General features: G+C 34.7%; 1 protein-coding gene across 2 annotated transcripts in view; it reads left to right on the top strand.

Moving 5' to 3' along the window:
• Positions 1-9972, top strand: part of LOC138703297 (uncharacterized) — a 92023-nt gene that overhangs the window by 46063 nt on the left and 35988 nt on the right. The window contains exon 4 of one of the 2 annotated variants that reach the window (XR_011333078.1): positions 1-2087. The exons of the other annotated variant lie outside the window; for it this stretch is intronic. The gene's annotated coding sequence lies outside the window, so the exon portion shown is untranslated. Of the gene's footprint in view, positions 2088-9972 lie in introns of those variants that run through there. 2 annotated transcript variants of the gene reach the window in all.

Below are 9972 nucleotides of genomic sequence, written 5' to 3'. Positions count from 1 at the left end.
AATTCAAGATATTGAAGTGACGAGTTCTTATAGTAAGCATAACATTAGTTCAAAACTTATATGTTCGGCGTTTTATTCAATAAAAATTATACATGTAAGCTAAATTATAGCAAGTGAATTGCTTTATGTTATTCTATTCTAAAAATCTAAACATTTTCAATAATTTCACATTTCTAATATAAACGTGCAACGAAATAGTACATCGACTATAAATTCTTATTCACAGGTCGTATTCTTGAAATAATCATTTATAAATATCCTCTTTATATGCTTTAAGGACGATTACTTGGAATATTCTCATTTTGAAAAACTAAAGAAAACATAATAACTCATCACTAATCAAAATTATTTTCAAATTAAATGAAATAGTAACAAAGCAAAGTATTTTATAAAACATAAAGTAATGAAAAAATCAGGCTGTATTTTATATAATTCCATTAATGTGTACAGAAATAGGAGTAAGCTTCTAGTATTCGATCTGTAAACGTATAATAAAATATATGCCTCCTAAAAGGGCCTAAACGCTATTCAATATCATATTAACACTACATCATCAAGAATTTCAGCCTAATAGTTTCATATGGAAATTAATTTTCGATACGATAAAGACGCAAAAAGTATATTTTTGCTTTATTTAAGATAGGTGTGAGTCTTACTATTGTAAGAGGACTGTGTGTTGCCTATACGCAACTCTTAACTGTAAGTTGTAAAGATACCGTAAATATAAGGAATATCACGAAACAAAAATTGTGCAGTATCTTCTTGGACACTGTTTCTTCTGCAGTATCACCTTAATTTATTTTCACAACGTTCTGAACTCAAGATATGAAGGATTATTATAGCTATTAATAAAAAAGGTAAAGGTCTGGTACTATTCTAATATTTTATGGGCACAGCGAGGAAAACCACAGAATCTTAGGAACCCGCTGTTCGCCCTTTTTCTAAAACAAGTTGTCAACTTCGAAACACAATTTCTGAAATATCAAGGTTCTTGATTACGCCTAAGCGAATTAATTTCTGTGCTTCATAATAGAAAATAACAAAATATATAGAATACCACAGTGGTAGTAAATATATTACATAATATTTAACTTAAATAGTAACGATACCAAATAAATTCTAATTTTGTGGCAACTGGAATGGGAATGAAAAATCATGATACTGCATATGAGATACGGCACATTTCTTGTTCCATGGTTTATGAATTGAATAAGCCGCCAGCTCAAAATGTATGAAGACAATGATAATAAGTTTCACTTACTTAGAAGGTGAACTGTGGTTTCATTGATGGTCACATGACTGAAGCGGAGTGTTAATGTGCATTATAGCTGTATAGTGAAGTTCGTCTGAATAAATTGAAATGAAATATAATTTCTATAACATGAGTATGTATAAACAGAATGATTATATTGGTATGACTGAACATTACATGCCAAGTTATATTTACATCAGTGGAATCACACATTATGCAACTAATTTATTAGTTAAATTTGTATATAAATGTTTTCTTACATGTAAAGCCTTAAAATCATTTCGTTTGAACTGATGTTCTATTATGATTGTAATTTTGTTTCAAAGACAGCGTATATAAAACATCATCACAAGATAAAATTCAACAGAAGTGTCAACAGCATTTTTAGAAAGACTGCCCAAGACAAATTCTTGAGTCGCTGGGACGTTAAGTGATGAGATGATGTTTTGTTTACAATGTTCTAAGTCGGTAGAAATTTGAACAAATGATCATAAACAGAAGTTAGAAAATGTAACCTTCCGCCGGAACGTGCTGTTACTAGACTATTATAATGCCTTTTTTCTGTGCTTTCGCTTGGTATTCATTGAATCAGTTCACTTAAAAGCTGTGTATTGTATTCTTGTCTTAACAAAAAATCTCAAATTGTACATATCCCCGCTTACATATATTTTGTAATGATATTGTACATACTATATTTTCATACACTAAAACTCAAGAAAATATAAAAAAAATATAAATGTTTTTTCTTATTTCTTGATATTGTTTCGTGTATATATTTTCATCAGAACTTGAATTGGAACTATGTTATGTGTTACCTTAATAAAATGTCACTGTATTGAAACTTGTTTTATTTCTCTAATACACCACCTACCTTCTATTGCCATGATTAATATAATGTTCACATACGAAGTATCTTTAATAGTTTCAATGCAGTCACACGAACAATAAACACCAATTCGAATATTCACTAATATTAATTGCGATTTCATGCTAAGTAGTAGAGATGAACAAAAATGACTGCCGCTCTCGCTCGCTGTGTTCGTTGCATTTGTCTTTCAAGTTTCGTCTCGTCATTCTCGTGCGCTTCGAGTCTCGCTCAACATTCTCGAAATAGCATTTGGTCGGCGTGGAAAGATTTCGTAACTTTGAATAACATACATCATTCAAATAAATAACATTAAAAATTTTTAAATGAGACAAAAAGGCAAAACAGAACAGTATCTTAGTTATTAAAATGTTCTGGTTCTAATATATATTACCTATGGTAATATAAATAGAAAATAAACTATTCTCAAATAAATTTACATTTCTAAGAAATATAAAACATAACTTTAATATCTTTTACTTGAGATTACACACTTCATCTCAAACATATGAAGAGAAAATTCCTAGCCTTTTTATAGGGGCCTAGTAATTAAATAAAGATTTAGGAACGGATTATTATATACTGAAAGATAGAGGTGATGTTTCAAATAGGCTACTTGATTATTTGTACATATATATCAGTTGCCAAAGTACATAAAAGTTGTCAGGTATAAACAACTGTAGCGATTCAAGGCTGCTTGACGTTCGGGACTTCGGTAGTGATCAATCTCGGCGTCTCGAAACACTCACAAGCAGTCTTTACGTCAACGACGCGACGTATAGAACATTGTCGTGCGGGTTTACGGCTTTGCGGGCGCTGTTAGTGTTGCTTTCTCGATCGTTGTTCATCTCTACTAAGTAGTTACTTCTTTCACAGCCCAGTTAAATCATTCATATTCAAAGAGATTAAATGACAAGATAAGAATTACGGCAGCAGAAATATTGTTGGGGAAGAAAAATTGCTTGGAGAAACTTTTCCAACTTTGAAAAATGTTGCGAATTGGTCCAGTGAGAATACGTTAACCTACGGCTGAAACTTTCCACAATGATTAAGATTCTATATCATTATAGTCATCTTTAATTTATATTGTTGTCTGACATTAAGTGTGCAAAATTTCAGTAACATCTACAATCCCTGATTTCATGTTTAAAAGAAAATCATAGAAATAATTTGTACGTAACTTTGCGTGTTTTACCCATCTTCTGATGTGGAAAGTTCACAATACTAATTCATATTTAGGCCTACTTACAATCCCGTCTCATTAGACATAGTTTACCACACCGTTGAAATATCTAGAGTTAGAATACAATCCAAACTTAGACTATTATACGGGACACATCAAATACCTTAATTCCTAATATAAAAGAATGAATAGTAGAACAACAAGAAAACACATTGTCATTAATTTTTTCCAAGTCTCTCCAGCTCACTTCTGACTTTCAACATAATTTGTACCTAAAACGTTCATCGACATTTTTCTTCCTTTCAGTCTCCAAGTCTACAAAATCATAAACTCTGCTTTCTTATCATATTATTATAGACCTAATGTTCAGTTCTGGATAAATACCAATGAAATCTTACAGCCTAATAAATGCTGCTAAACTGAAGTTTACGGATCAGTTACAGCTTTTATGCATTTTGACAACAAGGACAATAGAGAAAGGCACGTGAATCGTTCTTGTAAGTACTTCCCAACTGCTTCAGATATTCATAACATAAGTCTGGCTAAGATTATGATTATACTAGTGGCTTGTGCAGCAAACGTTGCAAACTAAGTTCATTAAAAGCTCAAATAAAGAATTTTCAAATTTTTGTTCAATGAAGAATACCAGACATATAATGCAGTAGCTATTTCAGGTCATTAGGGATTGATTGTAGGTGAGAGTTAAAAAAATGTCAGATTTGTCATCCTTTCGAATAGACATAGCATCTTGCTGCTGTATGTTTCGCGAACTACTTTGAAATGTTGAGGGCAGAATCATTTTTTCCTTCTAAGAGATCTTACTGAGGTGATCAAGAGACTACACAATCTAGTAAGCCTCTTATTTTATCAGTAAGTAATATCCTTTGGTCTTTTCTTAGGAATTGTAATTTTTGCGCTTCCTCCAAACCAGTGGTATTCAATCGATGGTACGTGTAGGCCTACGTATATAAAAATGCTGACATATTTATTTTATTATGTACTTGTTGATAATTATTGCATTATATTATAGTTTCTTTTGCAATATCAACTCTTGTTTTTCCTTGCTTGAATACCATTTTACGTAACTCATTATTATTATTATTATTATTATTATTATTATTATTATTATTATTATTATTATTGAAACAGTAACTTCTGTATAATAATAATAATAATAATAATAATAATTTATTTTTTAGTAAAACATCAATCATAGTTTTTTGTTAATTCTTATATAATTTCAATGCAGTTTGAAGGTACAGCTGTCAAAAAAAAAAGTGGCCGCACTCGTGAACAGCGAATATTTTCAAAGTCCACTTCGGGTCGCGGCGATGTTACACGATGCATGTGCTTGTACAAGCAGTTCCGGAACTATGAAAGTGTTCCATATATGCGCCTCGTAGACCAGCGGTAGAGTGCTTGTTTAATGATTAAAAGGTCGTGGGTTCGGGCCTTCTTCAAGTTTTCATTTTATTTTTTAATCGTTCTTTAGCGATGTAAATGATATTCAAATTATCATTTATATCCAGTTATCGTTCTTTATGGCTATCACGTTATTTATATTTTGTTATCGTTCTGTAGAGATATGAATAAAATTCAGGTCATCATTTGTATTCTGTTATCGTATTATAACGATATGAATAATAATTATTACTGTATCTCCAATGGGGGTTAGCCCTATTTTACATATGTATGTTAGGGCTATAGTTTTATACACAAAAAAGATAAGCATAAAGAGAAATGGAAAAGAAAATTAAATTAGCTTACGCGATGTAAACAAAACATAAGCAATCCGTAAATTAGGCATTGCGATTGCAAAACAAATATCAGGTATCAATTTGAAACATACAAAAACATTAACACTTCTATAACACAAATATGCAGCTTTCCGTACCATACATCATAAATTAATACACAATAGTCACACAAACACAATCAAACTATAATTACGACATTGCGACGACATCAAGCATCCCATAACTGACTCACATACATAACAAATCAAGCATCCGTTACAACACATACACTTCAACATAGTAACCACACGTTTAAAAGTTACAAATTTGGCCCCAAGAAGAATAAATAGGACACTGTTACTAATTACTATTCTTCTACAATTTCTTAAATACATCTGTAATAAATCTGTGAAATTCCGATATGAATAATATTCACGTTTTTTATATTGTTATCGTTCTTTAGCGATTTAAATAATATTCAAGTTATCATTTATATTGTTTTCCTTCATTAGCATTATAAAACAATATTCAAGTTATTTATATTGTTATTGTTCTTTCGCGATATATTAATTAAACAAACCTATATTTATCATTTATATTCTGTTATCGTTCTTTAGTGATACTGTATAAATAATATTCAAGTTATTTATATTGTAATCGTTCTTTAGCGATATAAATAACATAAATTTAATATTAGGTTTGGAAAAATCCAGTTACATAATACTGCTATTAGTTTTTATTTTTGTATTATTACATTATACTATCTTCAACCACAATAAAATGAAAAGGAGTAACGAGGAATTGAACCTGAGACGTTGACATCTAAATTCCGACGTTCGTCCGCTGAGCTACGAGAGCAAAATTGTGGAAACATTTTCGGAAAAATTGGCCCAATCACACTCTAAGATTTTCTGATGATTCGTAGAAGCTAGTCCAGGATGCGGGGGGCAAAGGCTAATTGAGATTTCCCGGTCTCTGACCGGGTCAAACATCCTGATAGAATTAATATTTAACCCTTGCCGTGACTTTCGGTGAAGTCCGGAGGGCCCAATTAGCCAAATCCACTCTCCTCATTTCCACGCTTGGGCCCCCTGGAATTTAATAAGATGCGAAAGAGATGGTGGTGTGCGGAAAGCAACGGGATGTTACCGCATTTAGGCCTATCCTTCCCAAGAAAACTGCAAACATGAACAAAGAAAGCTTTTAATAGAAGAAGAAGGATCTTCTGCGGACCTCTGGAAAAAGAACTAAGGAAGAGACTAGTGAAGTGCTTTGTGTGGAGTGTGGCATTGTATGGGGAAAGAACATGGACATTACGACGAAATGAAGAGAAACGAATTGAAGCATTTGAAATGTGGATGTGTAGAAGAACGGTGCGTGTAAAGTGGTCAGACAGAATAAGAAATAAAATTGTGTTTGAAAAAGTGAGTGAAGAAAGAATGATGCTGAAACTGATTAGAAAGAGAAAAAGGAATTGGTTGGGTTCTGGTTGAAAAGAATAATAGACGACATTAGGATACGTGGATCATATGCGGAGACTAAGAGGAAGGCAGAAAATAGGAAAGATTGGAGATTGCTTGGTTTGCAATGAAAGACCTGCCCATGGACAGAACATTTATGTGTGTATGTTCAGAATGCCTGGAATATCATGTCTAAGAACAGTCGCTATTTGCAAAGACTAGTCAATTCCATGCCCACTCGGCTGCAAGATGATCGAGATAAGAGGAAGATAGACTAAATATTGAATTGTGGCTTTTTGTTTTGTTTTTTGAACGCTTAATTGTTTGAATGTTTTAAGGCCGACGCCAGTAAATTTGTTATGTTTATGCCACGAAAGATATTTTATTGAGAATAAAATCTTTTTTCTTTCCATTTGCAGCCACAATATCATAATGATAATGATAAAGTCATGGCATAATATATTAATGAACCTGATCTTAATTACTAAAATAATCATAAAAGAGAAAGGAGCCATTATGTCTAGTTTGTCTCTCTCAAAAACAGAACAAAAAAGGACATAAAAAGCACAAGGTTGTAATCGAACGCAGGACATCATGAATAAGAGGCCTGAACGCTACCATTATGCTATCGAATAACACATAGTATACTTTAATTATAACTGTAGATATCAGACAACGTGGTCCAACAACATGTAACATCGCCTGGCTCCGAATTGTAGCGAAGATACCCGAAGGGAACTTTGTTTGAGGAGAGCGGCCACTTTTTCTTTTGACAGCTGTACAAATATATTTTGGGGGTACGCTAGCAAAACAGATTGAATACCACTACTCCAGACAATACTGATCTACCAAATATTGCTGGATTAACTTGTGTGACTAATGAATGTGTGTGAAATGGTTACGAACAACAATCCGAAATGTTACAAACTGAAGTAAAGTCTTTCTAGTGGGCTTGTTTTGCTGGCGTGGGGCACTGTGTTGCATTGTGATTCATCAGGGAAGAGGAAGAGATATATTTAATCAGATCACAGTGAGGATTCAATTTGGTCCCCCTTGTCTGTCATGCACAACGTAACGATATTTTGGTGGCTCACCATCTATGGCAGGGCTGGGCAGCGGGAGCGAATCCAAACTCTAAACGGGAACGCTTAATATTCATCCCTAACAGCATCAACGCTGCGCGGTGTTCGGCAGGGAAGAGAGGGTTTGGAAAGAAGTCATATGGCTCCCCGTGAGAGAGAAGAATTCGCTCTTAATGCCCAACACTGATCTATGGAGACAAAAAAAAACCGCAATGTCCTCTGCAGTAATTTTTTTGTATCGCTGTTGATCTAACCCAATATGACCAACGAAACTTATATCTGCAGATGGTACGTTTTCTTCATTTTCCAATATTTGTCCTGCACCTTTGTAGGAAATAGCATAAAGATTGTTAGCAACAATATCTGGAGTGTATTAGGTACCTGTGAATGTTGGACATCATTTTGGTCAAGTAAAACGTTAGTGTATGTGAATCAATGGCGTATAAATTTCCATAAATTCATAATTAATTGTTACTGGAGGAAGATCAGAGACGTACAGTTACCCTTAAAAGGAATGAGACGACTCTTGGTCGTCGTTAAGTCCACGATTTCACAACATAGCTCGGGTCGCAAAATATCATTGCTTCTCTGTACCGAATGGCAAATGCCTGCTATGGGATCTAAATTCTGCTGCTGTCACTGTCTTTTCTCGGTAGCTCATATACTGTAGTAGCGTGTCGGTTCCACTCTATAACCGAAACGTCTCGTTTTCGATCCCAGGTAAAACTTTTTTATTGAGGTGTAATTAATTTGTTCAGAGTTCCTCGATTGTCTAATTTGTCGAAAAATATGGAATAATTTATGCCCAATTTCTGGGCCTTACAAGTGGGCTGAACCTCGTCTAAAAAAATAAATCTTACTTGGAAGTTAAAAGTATTCTTCCTCAAACGAAAATCATTAGAAACAAAAAGAGACCTGTTAACTTAAAATCTTGTCCACATGCCATCAGCTTCTATTACAGCACTAAGTCAAACCGGTATGAATGTCAAGAGATTGTGGAATAAGTTATGATCCCCGGCGAGATCTTCCCAGGTGTCAACAACTTGATTCCACAATTCGTCTCGATTTCGAGGGCGTCGGTGGGCATAGGTGGCTATCCTTCTCTTTTTCAGTTCTGCCCATAAATGTTCGAAGACATTCAAATCAGGTGACTTCGGAGGCCAATTAATGATTTCGATCTCGGGTCTCCTTAGAAACCATCTTTGAATGATTGCGGCATAGTGCACGGGATGGTTATCCTACTGGAACAGGAATGTTCCTTCGGGAAAACGTTCTCGGACGGAAGGAAGGAATATATTTTCCAGAATGTGCTCGTAAGTTCACGTATTAAACCGGCCATCGATGCTTTCTATAACGCCAGGTCCATCGTAAGACATCCCCCCCAACACGATATGCTAAAGCGTCCCGATCTCTCACGTAGGTGCACATAGCGCTGATTATGTTGGACACCATTCTCACGATAGACACGGACAGGACCTTAGTCCTGGTTCGTTCGAGATGGTTGTTTCGTCGGAGAAAATTACATTTCTCCAATCGAAATCCACTCGATTGGTAGCGAAGGCAAGATGGTCGACAGCTTGTGCTTCCCCCAATATTTCCATTTGCGCAGCCCTCCGGCTCCTAATACCGCAGTTCCTCAACCTGCTGATCACAGTCTGTGAAGAACCGGGAAAGTTAGATGCTGCTCTTATTTCGTTAGCAGTCCGAAAGCGGTCCTGTCGAACTGTCTCGAATAAGAGAGCATCCTCTTCCAATGAAGAAATCGGCGGACGCCCAGGAATAGATCGATTTTCGACCTCCCCTGAATTTTGGTAACGATGAACCCACCTCGCGGCTGTACGTCCAGGAACACCGACCAAACGGCCAGCAGATCTAGCCCCATATCCAGCCTCAACTGGAGCTATAACTCGCTGTAACATGTCACGCCGTTTCGCCATTAAGATGAGAAAAGAGGGATGACGATAATACTTTAGTGTAGACAATGACCATTTAACGTGATATAGAATTATTGAAATAAGGGGCATCTTGCACAGTAAGAGTTAATAAATCAACTCTAACTTAAATATTTAAATAACAGGATATAACTTAACAGGAAGTCCAATTGTTTCGAAACTAATCAAATTAAATCTAATTACATTAAGTAAACAAACCCCAAGTTATGACACCACATTGCTACAGCTAAATTGTAGGTTATTAACATAAGCATTGGATAGGTCCGTACTTAAGCGTTGGACGACAAAACCAAACATCGAAAGTTCGACTCTTGCCGAGGAATGTAACTTCTTGCTTTTTATAGTGTAAATCAGACTTATAACTACAATCATTCATATTTCTTACATTACTTATTAATAATTACTCAACAGATAACATAACCAAAGGACTCTAAACCTTTGT

The sequence above is a fragment of the Periplaneta americana genome, chromosome 7 (genome assembly GCF_040183065.1).
Source record: "Periplaneta americana isolate PAMFEO1 chromosome 7, P.americana_PAMFEO1_priV1, whole genome shotgun sequence".
NCBI lineage: Eukaryota > Metazoa > Arthropoda > Insecta > Blattodea > Blattidae > Periplaneta > Periplaneta americana.
This window is presented reverse-complemented; position numbering and strand designations above follow the sequence as displayed.